This window comes from Aegilops tauschii, chromosome 1, assembly GCF_002575655.3.
Source record: "Aegilops tauschii subsp. strangulata cultivar AL8/78 chromosome 1, Aet v6.0, whole genome shotgun sequence".
In the NCBI taxonomy this organism is placed as follows: Eukaryota; Viridiplantae; Streptophyta; class Magnoliopsida; order Poales; family Poaceae; genus Aegilops; species Aegilops tauschii.
The window spans coordinates 496275800-496298668 of NC_053035.3; the positions used below are offsets into that span (position 1 = coordinate 496275800).

At 46.6% G+C, this 22869-nt stretch overlaps 1 pseudogene; it reads right to left on the reverse strand.

The window, feature by feature from the left end:
* Positions 1–8465: 8465 nt before the first annotated feature.
* LOC109762128 (uncharacterized) overlaps positions 8466–22869 on the reverse strand; it is a 31370-nt pseudogene continuing 16966 nt past the window's right edge.

The window sequence follows — 22869 nt, forward strand, 5'->3', positions numbered from 1 at the left end:
TGAGGATTATCCTCATTGCTGCACAGAAGAATTATGTCCTTGATGCACCGCTAGATAGACCTATTGCAGGAGCAGATACAGACGTTATGAACGTTTGACAAAGCTCGGTATGATGACTACTTGATAGTTTAGTGCACCATGCTTTACGGCTTAGAACCGGGACTTCAAAAATGTTTTGAACGCCATGGAGCATATAAGATGTTCCAAGAGTTGAAATTGGTATTTCATACTCATGCCCGTGTCGAGAGGTATGAGACCTCTGACAGTACTTTGCCTACAAGATGGAGGAAAATAGCTCAACGAGTGAGCATGTGCTCAGAATGTCTGAGTACTACAATCACTTGAATCAAGTGGGAGTTAATATTCCCGATAAGATAGTGATTGACAGAGTTCTCTAGTCACTATCACCAAGTTACTAGAACTTCGTGATGAACTATAATATGCAAGGGATAACGGAAACGATTCCCAAGCTCTTCGCGATGCTGAAATCGGTGAAGGTAGAAATCAAGAAAAAGCATCAAGTGTTGATGGTTAACAAGACCACTAGTTTCAAGTAAAAGGGCAAGGGAAAGAAAGGGAACTTCAAGAAGAATGGCAAGCAAGTTGCCACTCCCATGAAGAAGCTCAAAGATAGACCCAAGCCTGAAACTGAGTGCTTCTACTGCAAAGGAAATGGTCACTGGAAGTGGAACTGCCCTAGATACTTGGCGGATAAGAAGGATGGCATAGTGAACAAAGGTATATTGGATATACATGTTATTGATGTGTACTTTACTAGTGTTTATAGAAACCCTTCGGTATTTGATACTGGTTCAGTTGCTAAGAGTAGTAACTCGAAACGGGAGTTGCAAAATAAACAGAGACTAGTTAAGAGCGAGGTGATGATGTGTGTTGGAAGTGATTCCAAGGTTGATAAGATCACCATCGCACACTCCTTTTACCTTCGGGATTAGTGTTGAACCTAAAATAAATGTTATTTGGTGTTTGCGTTGAGCATGAATATGATTAGATCATGTTTATTGCAATACGGTTATTCATTTAAGTCAAAGAATAATTGTTGTTCTATTTAAATGAATAAAACCTTCTATGGTCATACACTCAATATAAATGGTTTATTGAATCTCGATCGTAGTGATACACATATTCATAATATTGAAGCCAAAAGATTCAAAGTTAATAATGATAGTGCAACTTATTTGTGGCACTGCCGTTTAGGTCATATTGGTGTGAAGCGCATGAAGAAACTCCATGCTATGCTTGCGAACCATGCCTCATGGGCAAGATGACTAAGACTCCGTTCACCGGAACAATGGAGCGAGCAACTGACTTATTGGAAATAATACATATTGATGTATGCGGTCCGATGAGTCTTGAGGCTCGCGGCGGGTATCGTTATTTTCTGACCGTCACAGATGATTTATCTACTTGATGAAACATAAGTCTGAAACATTTAAAAAGTTCAAAGAATTTCAGAGTGAAGTGGAAAATCATCGTAACAAGAAAAAGTTTCTACGATCTGATCGCGGAGACGAATATTTGAGTTACGAGTTTGGTCTTCATTTGAAACAATGTGGAATAGTTTCGCAACTCACGCCACCTAGAACACCACAACGTAATGGTGTGTCCGAACGTCATAACCGTACTTTATTAGATATGGTGCGATCTATGATGTCTCTTACTGATTTACCACTATCATTTTGGGGTTATGCATTAGAGACAGCTGCATTCACGTTAAAAAGGGCAACATCTAAATCCGCTGAGACGACACCGTATGAACTGTGGTTTAGCAAGAAACCTAAGCTGTCGTTTCTTAAAGTTTGGGGTTGCGATGCTTATGTGAAAAAGTTTCATCCTGATAAGCTCGAACCCAAATCAGAGAAGTGCGTCTTCATAGGATACCCAAAAGTAACTGTTGGGTACACCTTCTATCACAGATCCGAAGGCAAGATATTCGTTGCTAAGAATGGATCCTTTCTAGAGAAGGAGTTTCTCTCAAACGAAGTGAGTGGGAGGAAAGTAGAACTTGATAAGGTAATTGTACCTTCTCCCGAATTGGAAAGTAGTTCATCACAGAAATCAGTTCCAGTAATGCCTACACTAATTAGTGAAGAAGTTAATGATGATGATCATGAAACTTCAGATCAAGTCACTACCAAACCTCGTAGATCAACCAGAATACGTTCTGCACCAAAGTGGTACGGTAATCCTATTCTGGAGTTCATGTTACTTAACCATGACGAACCTACGAACTATGAGGAAGCGATGATGAGCCCAGATTTCGCGAAATGGCTTGAGGCCATGAAATCTGAGATGGGATCCATGTAGGAGAACAAAGTGTGGACTTTGGTTGACTTGCCCGATGATTAGCAAGCCATAGAAAATAAATGGATCTTCAAGAGGAACACGTACGCTGATAGTAGTGTTACTATCTACAAAGCTAGACTTGTTGAAAAAGGTTTTTGACAAAGTTCAAGGTGTTGACTACGATGAGATTTTCTCACTCGTAGCAATGCTTAAGTCTGTCCAAATCATGTTAGAAAATTGCCACATTTTATGAAATCTGGCAAATGGATGTCAAAACTACATTCCTTAATGGATTTCTTAAAGAAGAGTTGTATATGATGCAACCAGAAGGTTTTGTCGATCCTAAAGGTGCTAACAAAATGTGCAAGCTCCAGCGATCCATCCATGGACTGGTGCAAAGCATCTCAGAGTTGTAATATACGCTTTGATGAGTTGATCAAAGCATATAGTTTTATACAGACTTGCGATGAAGCCTGTATTTACAAGGAAGTAGTGGGAGCACTACAACCTTTCTGATAAGTATATGTGAATGACATATTGTTGATCGAAAATGATGTAGAATTTTCTGGAAAGCATAAAAGGAGTGTTTGAAAGGAGTTTTTCAAAGAAAGAGCTCGATGAAGCTGCTTACATATTGAGCATCAAGATCTATAGAGATAGATCAATACGCTTGATAAGTTTTTTCAATGAGTACATACCTTGACAAATTTTTGAATTAGTTCAAAATGGAACAATCAAAGAAGGAGTTCTTGCCTGTATTGCAAGGTGTGAAATTGAGTAACACTCAAAGCCCGACCACGACAGAAGATAGAAAGAGAATGAAAGTCATTCCCTATGCCTCAGCCATAGGTTCTATAAAGTATGCCATGCTGTGTACCAGATCTATTGTGTACCCTACACTGAGTTTGGGAAGGGAGTACAATAGTGATCTAGGAATAGATCACTGGACAACGGTCAAAATTATCCTTAGTGGAATAAGGATATGTTTCTCAATTATGGAAGTGACAAAAGGTTCGTCATAAAGGGTTACGTCGATGCAAGTTTTGACACTGATCCAGATGACTCTAATTCTCAATCTGGATACATATTAAAAGTGGGAGAAATTATCTAGAGTAGCTCCATGCAGAGCATTGTTGACATAGAAATTTGCAAAATACATACGGATCTGAATATGGCAGACCCGTTGACTAAACTTCTCTCACAAGCAAAACATGATCACACCTTAGTACTCTTTGGTTGTTAATCACATGGCGATGTGAACTAAGATTACTGACTCTAGTAAACCCTTTGAGTGTTGGACACATGGCGATGTGAACTATGGGTGTTAATCACATGCTGATGTGAACTATTGGTGTTAAATCACATGGCGATGTGAACTAGATTATTGACTGTAGTGCAAGTGGGAGACTGAAGTAAATATGCCCTAGAGGCAATAATAAAGTTATTATTTATTTCCTTATTTCATGATAAATGTTTATTATTCATGATAGAATTGTATTAGCCGGAAACTTAGTACATGTGTGAATACATAGACAAAACAAAATGTCCCTAGTATGCCTCTACTTGACTAGCTCGTTTATCAAAGATGGTTATGTTTCCTAACCATAGCCATGTGTTGTCATTTGATGAATGGGATCACATCATTAGGAGAATGATGTGATGGACAAGACCCATTCGTTAGCTTAGCAATATGATCATTACAGTTTCCTTGCTAATGCTTTCTTCATGACTTATACATGTTCCTCAGACTATGAGATTATGCAACTCCCGAATACCGGAGGAACACCTTGTGTGCTATCAAACGTCACAACGTAGGTGATTATAAAGATGCTCTACAGGTGTCTCCGATGGTGTTTGTTGAGTTGGCATAGATCGAGATTAGGATTTGTCACTCCGTGTATCGGAGAGGTATCTCTGGGCCCTCTCGGTAATGCACATCGCTATAAGCCTTGCAAGCATTGTGACTAATGAGTTAGTTGCGGGATGATGCATTACGGAACGAGTAAAGAGACTTGCCGGTAAAGGGCAAATAACATACCGATGACAAAGGGAACAACGTATGTTGTTATGCGGTTTGACCAATAAAGATCTTCGTAGAATATGTGGGAGCCAATATGTGGGAGCCAATAACGATTACGAAGCATCGTTGTCATCTCGCCAACTTCTACGACTATCGCTACCGCTTAATGATAAAGTAAAGCAATTACATGGCGATTGCATTTCATACAATAAAGCGACAACCATATGGCTCCTTCCAGTTGCCGATAACTGTGTTACAAAACATGATCATCTCATACAACAATTTATATAATCACGTCTTGACCATATCACATCACAACATGCCCTTCAAAAACAAGTTAGACGTCCTCTACTTTGTTGTTGCAAGTTTTACGTGGCTGCTACGGGCTTAGCAAGAACCGTTCTTACCTACGCATCAAAACCACAATGATTTTTCGTCAAGTTTGCTGTTTTAACCTTCAACAAGGACCAGGCGTAGTCACACTCGATTCAACTAAAATTGGAGAAACATACACCCACTAGCCACCTGTGTGCGAAGCAAGTCGGTAGAACTAGTCTCGCGTAAGCGTACGCATAATGTCGGTCTGAACTGCTTCATCCAACAATACCGCCGAATCAAAGTATGACATGATGGTAAGCAGTATGACTATTATCGCCCACAACTCTTTGTGTTCTACTCATGCATATAACATCTACGCATAGACCTGGCTCGGATGCCACTGTTGGGGAACACAGTAATTTCAAAAATTTTCCTATGCACACGCAAGATCCATCTAGGTGATGCATAGCAACGAGAGGGGAGAGTGTTGTGCACGTACCCTCGTAGACCGAAAGCGGAAGCGTTTAGTAACGCGGTTGATGTAGTCGACCGTCTTCGCGATCCAACCGATCCAAGTACCGAACGCACGACACCTCCGCGATCTGCACACGTTCAGCTCAGTGACGTCCCTCGTACTCTTGATCCAGCTGAGACCGAGGGAGAGTTCCGTCAGCACGACGGCGTGGTGACAGTTTTGATGAAGTTACCGACGCAGGGCTTCGCCTAAGCACTACAACGATATGACCGAGGTGGAAATCTATGGAGGGGGGCACCGCACACGGCTAAGACAACTGTCAACTTGTGTGTTCTAGGGTGCCCCCCTCCCCACGTATATAAAGGAGGAAGGGGGAGGCCGGTCGGCCCTCATAGGCGCGCCAAGGGGGGAGGAATCCTCCTCCTAGTAGGAGTAGGACTCCCCCCTTTCCTAGTCCTACTAGGAGAAGAAGGAAGGAGGGGAAGAGAGAAGGAAGGAGGGGGCGCTGCCCCTCCCCCTAGTTCAATTTGGACTAGGCCCCTGGGGGGGGGGGCAGCCCTTGGCAGCCCCTCTCTCTCTCCCTAGGCCCAATAAGGCCCATTACTTTTCCGGTGGTTCCGATAACCCTTCCGGCACTCCAATATATATCCGGTGACCCCCGGAACTCATCCGGTGTCCGAATATAGTCATCCAATATATCAATCTTTATGTCTCGACCATTTTGAGACTCCTCGTCATGTCTGTGATCACATCCGGGACTCCGAACAACCTTCGGTACATCAAAACATATAAACTCATAATATCGATCGTCATCGAACGTTAAGCGTGTGGACCCTACGGGTTCGAGAACTATGTAGACATGACCGAGACTCACTTCCAGTCAATAACCAATAGCGGAACCTGGATGCTCATATTGGTTCCTACATATTATACGAAGATCTTTTATCGGTCAAACCGCATAACAACATACGTTGTTCCCTTTGTCATCGGTATGTTACTTGCCCGAGATTCGATCGTCGGTATCTCAATACCTAGTTCAATCTCATTACCGGTAAGTCTCTTTACTCGTTTCGTAATGCATCATCCCGTAACTAACTCATTAGTCACATTGCTTGCAAGGCTTATAGTGATGTGCATTACCGAGAGGGCCCAGAGATACCTCTCCGACAATTGGAGTGACAAATCCTAATCTCGATCCATGCCAACTCAACAAACACCATTGGAGACACCTGTAGAGCATCTTTATAATCACCCAGTTATGTTGTGACGTTTGATAGCACACTAAGTGTTCCTCCGGTATTCGGGAGTTGCATAATCTCATAGTCATAGGAACATGTATAAGTTATGAAGAAAGCAATAGCAACAAACTAAACGAACATCGTGCTAAGCTAACGGATTGGTCAAGTCAATCACATCATTCTCTAATGATGTGATCCCGTTCATCAAATGACAACTCTTGTCCATGGCTAGGAAACTTAACCATCTTTGATTGACGAGCTAGTCAAGTAGAGGCATACTAGTGACACTCTGTTTGTCTATGTATTCACACATGTACTAAGTTTCCGGTTAATACAATTCTAGCATGAATAATAAAAATTTATAATGATGTAAGGAAATATAAATAACAACTTTATTATGGCCTCTAGGGCATATTTCCTTCACACAATTCATCCATAAATAACATGTAAATATCGTTCAAATGTAAATATTACATCTGAGATAATTGGATGTTCAACAAGTTTTTCAAATTCTTCGAAATTCTTTGATTCCAAATTCAACGACAGTAGAGTTAGGGCTGGCACATGTTGTCCCACACATACTGCCCCTTGAGCTTCATCCAACACTGTATGTGCGTGAATGGCCTGTCCTTGGTCCTGTAGTACATCATATCACTGCAGCGTGAGCAGGCTATACAATGTATAGAGCCCCATTGAGTGAATGAATGAATTAACCAACATATAGAGCAACATGAAGGAAAAATTACAATCTCCATGGTTGACGAGCCCCATGGCCACATTGTGTCCACTCGGTGAATCGCAGGTAAAACTTCATGAGGAGTTGTAGACGATGTACCATCGATGCGATATCGACTTCACGTTGCGTTCATGGATGACGTGCATGTCGCAGGGTGCGAAATTCTTTTGTTCATGAAACGAATTATGCACGCGTTGCCAAAAGAGCGAGCCCCTTGAGTTCCTGCCTACAAGTCCGAAAATGTGACCAACCACACATAGCATAGAAACTCACCCTCCATCATCGAGTACGCCGCCAAATTACTTTAGAAAACAACGAGAAGTTCAACAAAAGAGTTGAATGGCATTTGACCGAACACCTGTCGGGTCTGGTGTTCGCCATGGAGGTCGTCTGCCGAGGGAGGGGAAGGTACCTGGCTGCGGAGGGATCCTGGGTGGACATCGATGTAGCCCAAGGCAGGTAGGCGCGTTGCTGGGGGCTGTCGATATCCTACGATGCGTGGGTGGCGGCCGGAGAGGTACATCGACGACATCGAATGAGAAGGGTGCAGATGCAAAGAAGGGGAGAGCTGGCAGTGGCAGAGTGAAAGAAAAGTGAACTGAGAGGAGGACTTGGGCGTGTCCTGCAATGCCCTCCCCCCTCCCCCCAAACTTTGCCTCTGATTTATGGGCAAACGGACTTTCGAACCGGCCTGCGAACCAATAGGATACCCATGTTGGATGATAAAATACGTCCGGATCACTTTGGCCCAAACAGATGCTGGCGGGTTGAGGGACGGACAGGGTCGAAGATGTCCTAACTCATAACTAGTGATTTCGTCTAAAAATACTTCAGCCTCCTCCCGGGCCCATGCTCCTGCCTGCTGGGCCGCGTTTGTTGCACGGTGCCAGCCCAGGCCCAGGCCCGGCTACTGCCGCTTGCCTCTCTCCCGCGGTGGTCTACAACCCAATCCGCGTGAAGGGAATCAAGCAGGAGGAAGGGGGAGACAGAGGAGAGAAAGAACCCCCAACAAGAACAGAGTCGCCGCCGGCGGAAGGGAATCAAGCAAGAAGATGACTCATATCCTCCACATCAATCTCAATTCAGATCTGTTATTATCATCTTTGCCTGCATCTGTGTCGTGGTGATTTGCTTGTTCCTCCAGCTCAATCTGTTTCCTCCTTGACTTTCTTCTCTGCGGGCGGGCACGGGGCAGCCAGAGGGAGCGCGACCGCGAGCGCGCGGCGGCGCGGAAGCCCAACTCCAAGAACGGCGGCGACGGCCTCACCCCGGAGCAGCGCCGCGAGAGGTTCGTCCCCTTCCCCTTCCCCTTCCCCTTTCCTTTCCCCGATCGGATCCAATCTTGGCCTGACCTGACGCGGCGCCGATCCGCAGGGACAAGAAGGCGCTGGAGGAGAAGAACGCCAAGAAGGCGGCGCAGGCCTCCGGGAGCACCTCCACGGACGCCAAGGGCAAGGACGGCAAGAAGTAGTAGGAGAGGCGCCGCCGGATCCCGCCCCCGCCACCGGGATGGGACGCCGGCGCCACCACGATTGCCATGCGTTTGTACCCTGTTTGCTCGCAGCATCTGCGGATCCTTGTGCCTTAATCGTGTATGGTTGGTTAAAACTGTCGTTGGCTGCAAATCTTTGTTGCATGAGTTTGTTGTACTCTGATGAAATCCTCAAGTCACCATGATAATAATAATAAGCAGCAGTGTTCACTCTCGAGTTATCTCTTACTGCCTCTCTTTCGTTGTTGCCTTGCTAGCTTGTGGAATCTTGCAGCCCAGGCTAAGATTGCGATTATGGTAAGCTGTACTCTAGGCCCTAAACCAACCGGTGTGAGATTGGGGAAACGGAAATGGCTGTAATGCAGTCCTGAATCCGGTTCTAATGCTATCATGTTGCTATTGTTCCGGTTGGTTCTGTGCGTCGTGTCTTGCTCACTCTACGTTGTTTTTCTGCCACACTTTGATTGTTATTTTGCTAACTTGTTGAATCCTTTTATATGATACTATCAGGCTTAGATTGTGATTGTAATGAAAACTGTACTCTGGACCCTAAACCAACCACTGGGAAATTGGGGAAATGGAAATGGCCGTAATGCAGTCCTGAACCCGGTTCTACTCTGTTTTGGCTGTCTGTAATGCTATTGTATTGCTATTGTCATACTATAAATAAATGATGCTACAATGTTGATCATTCTTAGATAGACAGTCTCAGACGGCAGAAGATGTTGAGCATATTTCATTGCTGCATATTGTTATTTATGCTTTGAGAATAGAGGCTACTGGGACTGTGCTCATGTGTAACATATGCATCTGTGTCTCAAACTCTAGAACTTGACTGGGAGATGGACTTAGCAGCCTACCAGGTCCTTGGCTCAATCTGGTACTGGCTACATTATTTACTACTATGAAGCTGCACTCCTTTAGAACTTCATCAATTTTTTCTTGGCTTCACAATTGAGTTAAGCTAGGTTCTGGTGCACACCATATGGTCTGTCATGCTCACTGCTGTTTGAACAATATCTAATTTTTTAGGACAGAAACAATGGAGGCTAAAAAATCAGTTATATGAGTTGCATAGTTCCGTTCTCTAGGTTTGGATTTTTATTTCACTGCTTCTCTGTATGTTCTCTGCTCTGCAGTCTGATTCATTGTCGAGGTATTTGTGTTCCAGTCACATATATCTGTTGTGTAATCAGTTGGTGGGAGCTAGAACTAGTTTGTGTTATCCCAACATTTTTTTTCAGTGTCACCAGTCACCACCCGCACATGTGAAGTCCTGCACAACTTAGTGGAGAGAGAGAACCATGTGAAGGTACACATTTGCTTAATGTTCCTTCTATAAATTGTTACTTTTCTTGTATAATACAATCATTCAACATTTTCTTTCCTTTGTAGGTTTGCTGGGACACCCTGCTTTATCTTTGCCAAAATATTTCTACCTGTGGTACTGAATTATGCTCCAATTTGTACTTTCAGTATTGACCTCATGAGTTTTATCCACTCGAGCTTTCATGCGATCTACCATTTTGGTTTTAGTTGTGCAGGTCAATTTGATCAATATGAGTGGTAAAAAAAATGTAAGTTCACTAAGTTCTGCCGATTGCTTAACGCATACATGCATTGTTAAGAACTTGAGAAGCTGACTTGATGCCGTTCCCGCTGTATCGAGCAAGTACACTCGAAACTTAATTCTGGACCGACAACATCACTGCAGAAAAATCACTGTAAATATATTGGATGGCCGGAGGTGTTGCATGTTATATTTTCTCCAATTGGTTGTGAATCTATTTTCTGAAAGGGCATTGTGCACGAGTCATTTCCAGTTTCTTCTCTGTACTGTCATTGTTGCATGTTCTAGTTCAAGGGGTGTCCTAGTTTGCATAATTGTCCCTTTAGTTTAGTCCTCTAGCTGTTCTGGGTACTATCACCCTTTTTGTCCAATATAAAGGAAGCAGTAGTGCTGTCTGCGAAATCTGTACTTTTGATAGCAATTGTTCAAATCCCATTCATCTTTGACGGCATAAGTAACTTATATGCTTACAGCTATGTTCATGCAATTTTACCCTTTAGCTTACCATTTATCTACTAAGCTATCCACGTGGCGGAACCATGACTTGATTTCGATTTCTTATGGGTTTCAACTCTAGCTAGCCCCAACTTGTTTGGGACTGAAGTTGTTGTTGTTACCATTTATCTATTTCCAGAAAAGGAAGAGTGGTGTCTTATGTGAAGTCTGTACTTTTGATATCAGTTAAAATTCTGTAGCTTTGGGGTGTGTCCAACATGGACAAAATATGAAGTGAAGTTAACACCCTCTAGTTCATAGCTATGTTGATGCACTTCTGAAGGAAATATACATGCGTAGTGGTTATGTTTTATTTTAGTGTCTTCCTGCAACCTATATTTGTTCTTGTGATTTCTGTGTTTGTTTGAACACCTGCCAAGGGTTTTGCAAGACTCTTATTGCCAAAAGGATAACCTGAAGTTATGAATTCTTTATCCCAAGCTAACATCGCTCCGTGGTTGTATTTGTTCTTGTGATTTCTGTGGTTATATTTTGGAAGTTATGTTTTTATCGAAAGTTATGTGTGGTGTGATGTTTCATCCCAAGCTAACATCGCTCCGGAGGACTGCATGAAGTATACCTGCTCGCAAAAAATGTTCATCTGGCATGGAAGGCAAGACTTGTCACACAAAGATGGACTGCAGAAACCATGGCAAGAATTCGATGATACTTGATCTATAGCCAATTACATGTAAGATAACCGACATTTTGGAGTTAATATGTTCTAGTGATGGAAAAGTTTTATTCCACGTAACAACTAAGATACCAGAAGGGATTTAGGATGATACAACAAGCAGAGAAATCAAATTTCAGAAGGTTTCAACATTTGAACAAAGCTCACATGTTTCCATATAATAAACAGGCATGACAATATATAGACATGCTTGGTAGCTTAGTTCAAGAGGGACCACCCTGAGGTTTTCTGCTCACAAGAAATAAACACGACAAGTTACCTAAAGATATCGCTGGATTTTCTGTTCTCTTTCGTCACATAAAAAGTTAATTTAAAAGGACTTGCACCACCACTCAAACTTCAGGCTGATTCCATTACCGTTGCCAGCATCCAGCAAAACCTACAACGACAACTAGATGTCATATTACTAACTGCATATGCTCAGGAGACTTTCTAGACTTCTAATATAAAGCTAGTTCATATTTGAAACGACACTTGTTTAGGAACGGAGGGGGTAGTTCGTATCATAGACCATCTAGACTTCTGATATAAAGCTAGTTCATATTGTTCTCTGGCTCGGAGACGAAATTGGCTTCACTATTCTTGCTTGTAGCGCCATCTTCTCTCATGTTAGTTGCCACGCAGTAGGCGAACAGACCAAAATATCCCAGAGTAACGGTTATAGTGTTAAAATCGTTGAGTCTTCTTGTTCGTCCAAACATGCGCCTGCGGGGTGACAAGAGCAGAAAAGGCTCTCAGACAAGAAAAGGCGAAAACAGAGCATAGTTATATATATGATAGGTTTCAGATTTATACCAATTGGGGTCATGAGGCCTAGGCTCCACTTGAGCAGCAAGGTGAGTGATCAGCCGATGAGTTTGGATGTCTTCCCAGGACAACTGTGGGTAAAGTTCTGCCCTTTTCACTGCTACGAGTAAATCAAACAACTAGAGGAGTGGCAGTGTTTTGGAGAAAGGAGGTGGATGTTACGTTGAGATCGTTCGGGAGAAGGCACATTGACGTTGATGTAAGGAGGGATGATGGATTGGTCTGGAGGCTTACTAGAGTTTATGGCGAGTCGGAGATGGACAGGAAGAAGGAGACATGGCGAATGATGCGTCTCCTGAAACAGCAACACCAGGGTGGAAGGCCTTGGCTTTGCCTTGGTGACTTTAACGAGATCTTGACAAGTTTGGAGAAAGCAGGAGGGGCAGCCCGGCCACAACACTACCTGGATGGCTTCAGGGAGGCACTACAAATCTGCGAACTGGGTGATATTGGCTTCGAGGGGGACATTTTCACTTGGAGGAACCATAGTAAGGAACTAAGAACATATATTTGTGAGAGATTGGACAGGGCCACCTCGAATGAGGAATGGTGCGAGCAGTTCCCGGCTTATACAGTGGTTAATGGCCCTCCTAGACACTCAGACCATCGGCCAATTATTGTTGATACGGAAGGCCCTGATAAGGAATGGAGGAGAGGGGATGGGAGATTTCGGTTTGAAGCGCGGTGGCTGCAGGAGGAAGGGTGTGAGGAGGTTGTACGTGCAGCCTGGGAGAGGAGCAGGGAAATGGGGGATGCTACAGTGGCTGTTGCACTTCAAAAGGTGGCGGGAGATATCTCTACATGGAGCAAAGATGTAGTCGGGGAGCTGGAAGGCAGGTTAAAAAGGGTGAAAAAGGAGCTAGAAGGTTGCATGAGGACGGCAGTGACGGAGCATAAAATTAATGAAGAAGCAAGGCTACGGTGTCTAGTTGAGGAGCTGGAGGAGAAGAAGCATACTCAGCTGAAACAAAGGGCCCATATGTGGTGGCTAAAGGATGACAATAGGAACATAAAATATCTGGAGTCCGTAGCCTCGGCAAGGAAGAAAACAAACAGAATAAAGGAGTTGAGGAAGGAGGACGGGTCGGTGGTGGAGGCAGGAGAGGAGATGACTAACTATGTTTGTTTATTTTTTCAGGAACTATTCTCAGCTTCATCTAATCCTCAACGGTTGCCGGAACTACTTGAAAAAGTGCAGCCACGGGTTACTGAGGCCATGAACAATGTCTTATTGGCTGATTTCACTCGCGAGGAGGTAAAAGCGGCACTAGATCACATTGGAGACTTGAAGGCCCCGGGACCGGATGGCATGCCATCGATTGTGTTCAAAAGACACTGGCATTTCATGGGGGATCAGATTGTGGAGGAGGTGCTGCGAGTGCTTAATGGAGGAGACATGCCTGAGGGGTGGAATGATACCCATGTGGTCCTCATCCCCAAGGTAAAGAACCCACAGAGAATAAAGGATCTCCGGCCGATCAGTCTATGCAACGTTCTCTACAAGCTAGTCTCTAAAGTGATAGCCAATAGGCTGAAAATGATCCTTCCATCGCTTATTTCTGACAACCAAAGCACATTTGTTCCGGGAAGATTGATAACGGATAATGTGCTAATCGCATACGAGCTTTCTCACTATGTCATGAATAAGAGGTCAGGGAAGGATGGGTACACGGCGGTGAAGGCTGACATGAGCAAAGCATACGATCGGGTAGAATGGTGCTTCCTCGAGGCGATGATGTGCAGGATGGGTTTTAGGAGGGAGTGGGTTGACCTAATCATGAAGTGTGTCAGGACAGTCCGGTATCAGGTTAAAGTGAACGGGGAGTTGACACATCAGTTTTGCCCATCGAGAGGACTGCGCCAGGGGGATCCGGCATCACCTTACCTGTTTGTGATATGTGCTGAGGGTCTGTCTGCCCTGCTCAACGATGCGGAGCAGAGAGGGAGGATCAGTGGGATCAAGGTAATGCCCGAGAGCACCATGTGTATCCCATCTGTTTTTTGCGGACGACTCCATGTTATTGATGAAAGCGAAGCAACAGGAAGCCGAGGCACTACGTGACATACTCAAGCTGTATGAGGAATGTTCGGGCCAGTGTATCAATGTAGAGAAATCAGCCCTCATGTTTAGTCCCAATACGGAGGACGGAGTTAAGGATAGCATCAAGAACACACTTAACATACGGAGTGAAAACTGGAAGGAGAAGTACCTCGGGCTCCCGGTACATGTTGGCCGCTCTAGGAGGAAAGGTTTAGGGTTCCGAGAGATGCGCAGCTTCAATATAGCTATGCCATCGAGGCAGGGATGGAGATTGATCCAAAACCCAGACAGTTTGTGTGCTAGAATCCTAAAGGCCCGGTACTTTACGAATAGTACTGCGCTCGAAGCAGTAGCTCATGATGGCATCTCATATGCTTGGCGTAGCATCTTACATGGGCTCGATCTGGTCAAGCAAGGTTATATTTGGCGAATTGGGGATGGAGTTTCAGTGAATATTTGGAACGACCCGTGGCTGCCAAGGGCCTGGTCGAGGCGAGTCATTACACCAAGGGGGCCGAGCCTGCTGACTAGGGTCGATGAGCTTATAAGCCCGGTAACCGGACGGTGGGATGAAGAACTAGTGCGAGACACTTTCTGTGAAGTAGATGCCCGACAGATCCTGCAAATTCCCCTAAGGCAAGGTGTAGACGATTTCATTGCTTGGCATTTTGATAGTAGAGGTAACCACTCGCTAAAAAGCGCCTATAAGCTGCATGTTGAACTCCACAAGCAACAACAGAATGGGGCACCGGGAGCGAGCTCAGCACGTGGGGGCAATCTGGATGCAGTGACCGATCAATCTTGGAAAAGGATATGGAAAGTGCCGTGTCCTCGGAAGCTTCAGATGTTTGTATGGAGAATGCGCCATGAATCGCTGGCTGTATGTGCAAACTTGATGAGGAGGGGCCTCAAGCTAGATCAGTCAAAATGCTTTTTCTGTGGTAGAGCTGATGAAGATGGGGCGCACTTGTTCATAAAATGTAAGCATGTCAAGCAAGCTTGGAGGGAGCTGGGGTTGGAGGAGGAAAGAAGTAAGTTGGAGGCATTCACCAGTGTGCATGACATGCTGGACGCCCTGTGGGATTTCTCTGAAACTAAAAGAGTGCTAATCATCACACTCTGGTGGCAGTGGTGGAACATTAGGAACAAGATCAGGGAAGGAGAGTTGGCGCCGGAGATCACTGAAACTATCCGAAGGGTGAGATGTAGTGCCATGGAGTATGCAGACAGATTTGTGCCTAAGAAGAAGGAATTACAAGAGGGGAAATGGCGGCCACCATCTCCAGATGAGCTCAAAATTAACATCGACGGAGCCTTTGTGCCGGGTAGCAACTTCTGTGGGTGGGGCGCTGTGGTTCGCGGCTCCGAAGGGCAAGTTATTGCGGCCCGTGCAGGACGACAGGAGCAGACTACAGATGCCTTTGGAGCGGAAGTTCGGGCCATGGCTGGAGCGGTCGCCCTTGCAGCTGATATCGGCGTAGTCCGGGCTACTTTTGAGACTGACAGTCAGTTGCTGGTAGAGGCGCTCGACGTTCACAAGACTGACTCCTCGCCGTATGCTGTCATCCTTGAAGATATCAAGCTACAGTTAAAACTCTGGTTTGCAAAACATAGTGTGCGAGCATGCAAAAGGAGTGAGAACAATGTAGCACATGAGCTGGGCCAAATTGGCCGTATGTGTTTACCTGATATATGTATGCATTGGGAGAATGATGTACCGCCCTTAGTGGCTGCTCGTGTGTTGGGCGATTTGCCTGCACACCGTTAATCTATAAAGCTTTGCTTTGCTTTAAAAAAAAACTGTGGGTAAAGTTCTGCCCTTTTCACTGCTACGAGCAAATCAAACAACTCTTCCTTCGTCTTCTTGAATCGCATTTCCAGCAATTCCAGCTCGGCACTAGATGTTGGCTGGCCACAAAATACACAACATGATTAAATTAATATTAATTAGCATAGTTTCCTTCACAGAATTGTGTCTGTCATATAATTACTGGTTTGCTGAAAGAAAATTTGACATTACAATATCGATTTATATATCCTTGTCCTCAGAACTAATCAACATATGTTTATGCATGGCCTTATAACTTGCAAAATGCTATCATCATTCTTAACTTCTCACACAAGGTTGAGGTCTTAATCACCGGCAATCGATCGCCGGATCTCAAGAGCAATCAATCAATGGCTGCAAGTGACTCCTGATCGCCGGCAATCGAAGATTTTTTATTTAATTTCTTTGGCCCAAGTCGTCAGGTCCCAAGATTTGCCAAAGATTTTTGGGGACGAATCGGCAACAACCCTAATCTGGTCCCCACGCCGGCAGCGCTGCTACTGCTTGAGAGGGCAGCCGTACCCTCGGAGGCCTCCGACGGCAAACCCGCCGGATCTGGGAGGGAGAGGGATCGAAGGTAGGAGAAAAGAAGTACCTTGCGACTGATGGAGGAGGTGGACATGAGCCGGCGGCCAGGGGAAGCGCCGTTTAGCAAGAGCCGCCGAGGTTCCTCCGCCACGACCGAAGAGCTCGCCTGCGCTCCTCGCTGTTGGAGCGCACGCTCGCAGAGCCCTTCGCCGCGTGCCGGAGCGCCGCCATCGCTCTCGCCGACTCGATCGATCCGCTTCTTCTTCGTCGGTCGCTCTCCGTTGTATATAGACCCGGCCCGTCTGTCTCTATGTCTTGTCATCTGTGAATTGTGATTCTGATCGGTTTGCTGCCTTGGCAAGAAGAAAAAAAAAAACTCATCGTATCTTAATCGGACACAGTAAATCATCTACATAAGCGTCCGGATACGTTTATACTGACACAACATACAGGAGTCGGCCACCCAATACGAGTTCGCTTATGTATTTTTCTATCTTCGAACCACTCAAAACCATAAAGAATACCACAAAAATAATCCATGAATAGCATGCAAATATTCTAGTGCGCCTTGAGCCAAGTGTTGCTCATCCATAATTCAAAATAAATATTACACCCGAAATAATCCCACGACAAAGTGTTGTTCATCCAGACATTGTGCCCCTTAAACTTCATCCAACAGTGCATTAATATGAATGGCCCACCACTCCGTTGTTTGGTATAGCACGATAGCGCGTCCGAGCTATATAATAATATGAACACCAAGTTATGACATTGAGTGAACTAATAAATTGACCAACGTACCCCTCCTCTTCTGCTTCTTGTGAGGGAGACTTGGGTTTGCTCGCCTCCCGTCGGTGGCACCGCCGATCTACCTCGCCGTTTGTGGCCTTAAGGCCATGGAGACGAGGCGAGTCCTTGCCGGCGGAAGGGCTCTTGCTCCGTTTTTAGGTTTTTTGTGTGTTTGTTTAGGGATTGTGTCCTGCTTGGGAAGACGAGGAGGCGGCGACTTTCTGAAAATAGAAAAAGGTTCTCCCCGCCTAGCCCCTGTTTTGGCGACGCGTTTAGCACCATCGAAGGGCGTGTGGAGATGTGTTTCCGACGGATCTTACGGGATTCGGTCGGCGTTTGTCTTAGGTGGATCCACCTGGATTCGGTCTTTGTTCGTGTGTCTACAGGTTAGATCCTTCTAATCTATGCTTCTCTCCATTGGCGGCAGTTGATGTTCTAGTGCGTTGGTCCTATTGAGCCTTAGCACGACGACTCTTCGACTGTCTACTGCAACAAGGTTTGCCTGGCTCCGGTGAGGGAGAGGCGATGACGGCGACGCGCCTTCGGCTCGCTTCAATGCTTGTAGTCGTCGCTAGGTGGTCGGCGGACCTGGATGTAATCTTTATTTCTAGTGTTCTTTGTACTACCTTGATAGTTGATGAATAGATTGAAAGTTTTTCTCAGAAAAATATTAATTAAATTGACCAACATGTAGAGCAACTAGAAGAGAACTTACGATCTCGATGTCTGACGATCCTGATGGTCACCCACTTTCCATCTATGCGATCGCACTGCAATACTTCATAAGGAGTTTGAGATGGTGTACCATCGATGGGTTAGCGATTTCAGATTGCACTCACGAATCATGTGCAAGTTGTAGGGCACAAACTGTTTTTACTCATAAACCAAGAATGCACATTTCCCCCAAATATCATGCCCTCTTGCTCCAGGCCTACAAAGTCTACACTTCTAGCCAACCAAGCATCGCCACAACAACTCATCCTCCCTCATCAAGTACGCAGCCATTGTGCTTGCTTGAAAGTAAACAACAATAACATAAAAAATCTCATTGACATTTGGCCAAAAACTTGCCGGGTGTGGTGTCCGCCATGGACAGTGTTGCCAGGGGCAGAGGATACCTGGCTACGGACGAATCTGGAGTGGACGGTGGTGTAGTCTAAGGTGGGTGTCCGGCAAGGCCTGGGCGGCGATTGGAGTGCTAGAGCAACGGCATGGGCTAGATCACCACAAGATTAAATCCACTACAAAGTACCACTCCCTCTAAAGAAAAACCCATCGAACTTGACCAAAAAAGATATATAGATCGGAGAGCATGCAAAGCTATTTAATTATACAACAAGTAAAAGCTCAAAAGATTCAACTGATTTCAATGAACAATCTGGTCATAAAGTGACAATTCATCATGTCCCAACAAACACACCGCCGATTACATCGAATTGATCTTGATGATGTGAGAAAGCTCACGGGAACATGGTATTGAGGCCATGTTTGGTTCAGCTTTTATCGACGGATTCCGCTGCCACGCAGCAGAATCTGAACCAAAGGGCGAACCCAGCAGAATCCGATTCCAGAAATCCGCTGCCAAAATCTGAACCAAAAGCGAAAGCAGCCCAGGACGTGCTTTCCAAAATCTGATTCCGCCGCGGGCCAAAATCTGAAAAAGCTGTATCAGCTGGTTTGCCAAATGACCTACATCTTTTTCACATCAGATTTTCTACAGCTATTTTTCCACAACAGATTTTTCACAGCTGCTTTTAGAAATCCACAACCGAACCAAACAGGGCCATAGAGAGAGAGAGAGAGAGAGAGAGAGAGAGTCATCTAGCTACTACAGACCCATAGGTCATGATAGAACTACTCACACATCATCATGGAGGCAACAAGGTTGATGAAGAATACTCTGTCGGCGTTCTGGGAACGGGGGTCCCCAGACTTGCCTGCCTGCGGCCCACGGCGTGGCTCTGCGTGTGGACCTGTACGGCCCATCTTCACCAACAAGCATTCAAGACCCTCGCGAGGGGCCAAGTCTCGTGAGGCGGACGACACAAGACCTCCTCAGGAGCGGCCTCACCAGGTTGGCTCGTGAGGGGCGGAGAGATCAAGGCAAGGCAAACCTTGCGAGGTTCTCGTAATGTGAGCCATGACGATCGAGATCAGGCAGGCGCCAGGCGGGCGCCAGCGCGCGCAGTGTCCTTGTTTCCCCTTTGGTGCTAAGGAAGCAAGCGCAGGCACGGAGTACCGAGGCGTCATGGAAAGGTTTCCATATCGGTGCAACGATACCAAGACCAGCAGGACGGCAAGACGGAGGTCACCATGGAGCCCAAGGCGGCGTCACCACAAGAGCCTTTTGCAGGCGAAGACCGCTTTTGTCAGGATAAGCCGTACTAGTTGTCCCCTTTCAAATTGGCCGTGGTTGGCTCCCTTCCCGCTCAATATTTGGGGAGAGGACCAGGGCCTATATAAGTAGGACTAGCCACCACCGTAGGGGGCATCTGATCTTTAGCTGAGCCTTAGCCGCACACCAAGCATAAGAACACCTCAACCTCAGGAGGCTGTTCTTCCCCTTGTACTGTTCATCGTAGCCCAAGAGGCAATCCACCACCACCACACTGGAGTAGGGTATTACACCACAACGGTGGCCTGAACCAGTATAAATCTTGTGTCTCTTGTGTCGTGAGTTCGTGGAGTTAACCCTCGAGATCTTAGCAAGCTAGGACATGGATCGGTAGGAGGAGAACTTCGCGCGCACCCCAGAGTTTGAACCTTAAGGGTTTTGCCGGAACCCGTGATCCGACATTTGGCGCGCCAGGTAGGGGTGCGCCGAAGCTTCCCTTCCGTCGCTTCATCGTCTCCATGGCGGACGCACGCCGCGCCCGCGCCGAGCGCCGCGCCCGCGCCGAGCGCCGGGCTGCCCTCGCCACCCGCATTGCTCAGACGGCGCCTGTCGGCGGGCCATCCCGTCGTTCTCCGTCGCTGATAACCCACAAGTATAGGGGATCAATTGTAGCCTCTTTTGATAAGTAAGAGTGTCGAACCCAACGAGGAGCTAAAGGTAGACCAAATATTCCCTCAAGTTCTATCGACCACCAATACAACTCTACGCACGCTTGACGTTCGCTTTACCTAGAACAAGTATGAAACTAGAAGTACTTTGTAGGTGTTTTTGGAAAGGTTTGCAAGAATATAAAGAGCACGTAAATAAAGACTAGGGGCTGTTTAGATTAAGACACAACTAAGTTAGTTTTAGTAGAGAGCTTTTTGTCACGAGAAAGTTATTTGTCCCTAGGCAATCGATAACTAGACCGGTAATCATTATTGCAATTTTATTTGAGGGAGAGGCATAAGCTAACATACTTTCTCTACTTGGATCATATGCACTTATGATTGGAACTCTAGCAAGCATCCGTAACTACTAAAGATCATTAAGGTAAAACCCAACCATAGCATTAAAGCATCAAGTCCTCTTTATCCCATACGCAAACAACCTACTTACTCGGGTCTGTGCTTCTGTCACTCACGCCACCCACCATAAGCAAATCATGAACATATTGCAAACCCTACAGCGGGAATCCCTCACGCTTGCGCGACACGGAGAGCACCATATGACAGCATCAATAATAAAACATGCAACTCAAACCAATCACGATCATCAATTAACCCATAGGACAAAACGGATGTACTCAAACATCATAGGATAGCCATACATCATTGGGAAATAATATATAGCGTTGAGCACCATGTTTAAGTAGAGATTACAGCGGGTAAGAGAGAGGTTACACCGCTGCATAGAGGGGGGAAGAGTTGGTGATGATGGCGGTGAAGTTGTTGGTGACGATTGCGGTGATGATGATGGCCACGGCAGCGTTCCGGCCCCACCGGAAGAGAAGGGGGAGAGAGCCCCCCTTCTTCTTCTTCCTTGACCTCCTCCCTAGATGGGAGAAGGGTTTCCCTCTGGTCCTTGGTCTCCATGGCGTGGGAGGGGCGAGAGCCCCTCCGAGATTGGATCTGTCTCTCTATCTCTCTCTGTTTCTGCGTTCTCGCCCTGGTGCTCTTTCACCGTTTCGTATATATATGGAGATCCATAACTCCGATTGGACTGAAACCTTCGCCGTGATGTTTTTTTTCCAAAAAATAGCTTTCTTGCGGCCGAAGAAGGGCATCAACCGCCTTACGGGTGGCCCACGAGGGTCAGGGGCGCGCCCAGGGGGGCAGGCGCGCCCCCTGCCTCGTGGCCACCTCGGGCACCGTCTCGCGTTGATTCTTCTTCCGGAATTCTCCAAATATTCCAAAAATATTCTGCGTCCGTTTTTATCCCGTTTGGATTCTGTTTGATATGGGGTTCTGCGAAACATAAAACATGCAACAAACAGGAACTGGCACTGGGCACTGGATCAATATGTTAGTCCCAAAAATAGTTTAAAAAGTTGCCAAAAAGTATATGAAAGTTGTATAATATTGGCATGGAACAATCAAAAATTATAGATACGACGGAGACGTATCAGTCGCCTGCCGCCAACGCCGCCACCGGCCCGGTGGGGAATGAGCAGCAAGCGTCCTCGTTGCACCCCTCGGTGCGACAGGATGGCCGCACCGCCACTCCATCGATGACTCCCGCTGGTTCATCATCTCACGCTCGTCGCGCTCCCACGGACGCACGGGCCACACTCCTCATGGCGCACGAGCTCCTGCGCTACCGCTCGGTTGATGACCTCTACGAGGACTGGCTCGACCGCATCGCCGAGCTTGTCAGTGCCGCAGGGGGCTCCCCTGTGCCTTCCCTCTCACTGCCTCGCCCTCCGCCAGCTACGGGCGACGTAGCTCACGGAGCACCTCCACCACCTCTGCACCAAGACGGCGCCCTGGCGCGCGGCTCCACGGCGCGACCCACCGCGTCCGGCGCCCGCGCGTGAAGAAAGAAGCTGTCAAGAAGTCCCTCGAACGCAAGAGAACGCTCCGCCACTCCTCGCACCGCCGCGCCAGGATCGTTTTCTGCGGCAAGGCCCCACGCCGCTTGTTGTAGCGGCGCGCGGGTGCCAAGACCAAGCTCCACCTCCAAGACGGGCCCCAGTGACCACGGCCGACTGCCGCGCCTTCACTCCCGAGCTGCGTAGCATCGCCTGGCCGGGCAAGTTCAAGCCGGATCTGCCTCCTCGCTACGACGGCACCCCCGACCCCGCGGTGTTCCTACAGCTCTACGAGCTGAGCATCGAGGCAGCCAACGGCGACGAGAAGGTCATGGCGAACTGGTTCCCCGTGACGCTCAAAGACGGCGCTCGTTCGTGGCTCCTGAACCTGCCTCCAGGCTCGATCTCCTCCTGGGACGAGATGCGCGACCGCTTCGTCGCCAACTTCCAGGGCACTCACGACTGCCCACCGGCCGCGGGTGACCTGCATCGTGTCAAGCAACAACCAGGAGAGACCCTCTAGAAGTACATCCATCGCTTCAACAACGTTCGTCTCAAGATCCCCAAGGTGATGGACGAGGCCATCATCTCCGCGTTCTCCGATGGCGTCCGTGACGTCAAGATGAAGGA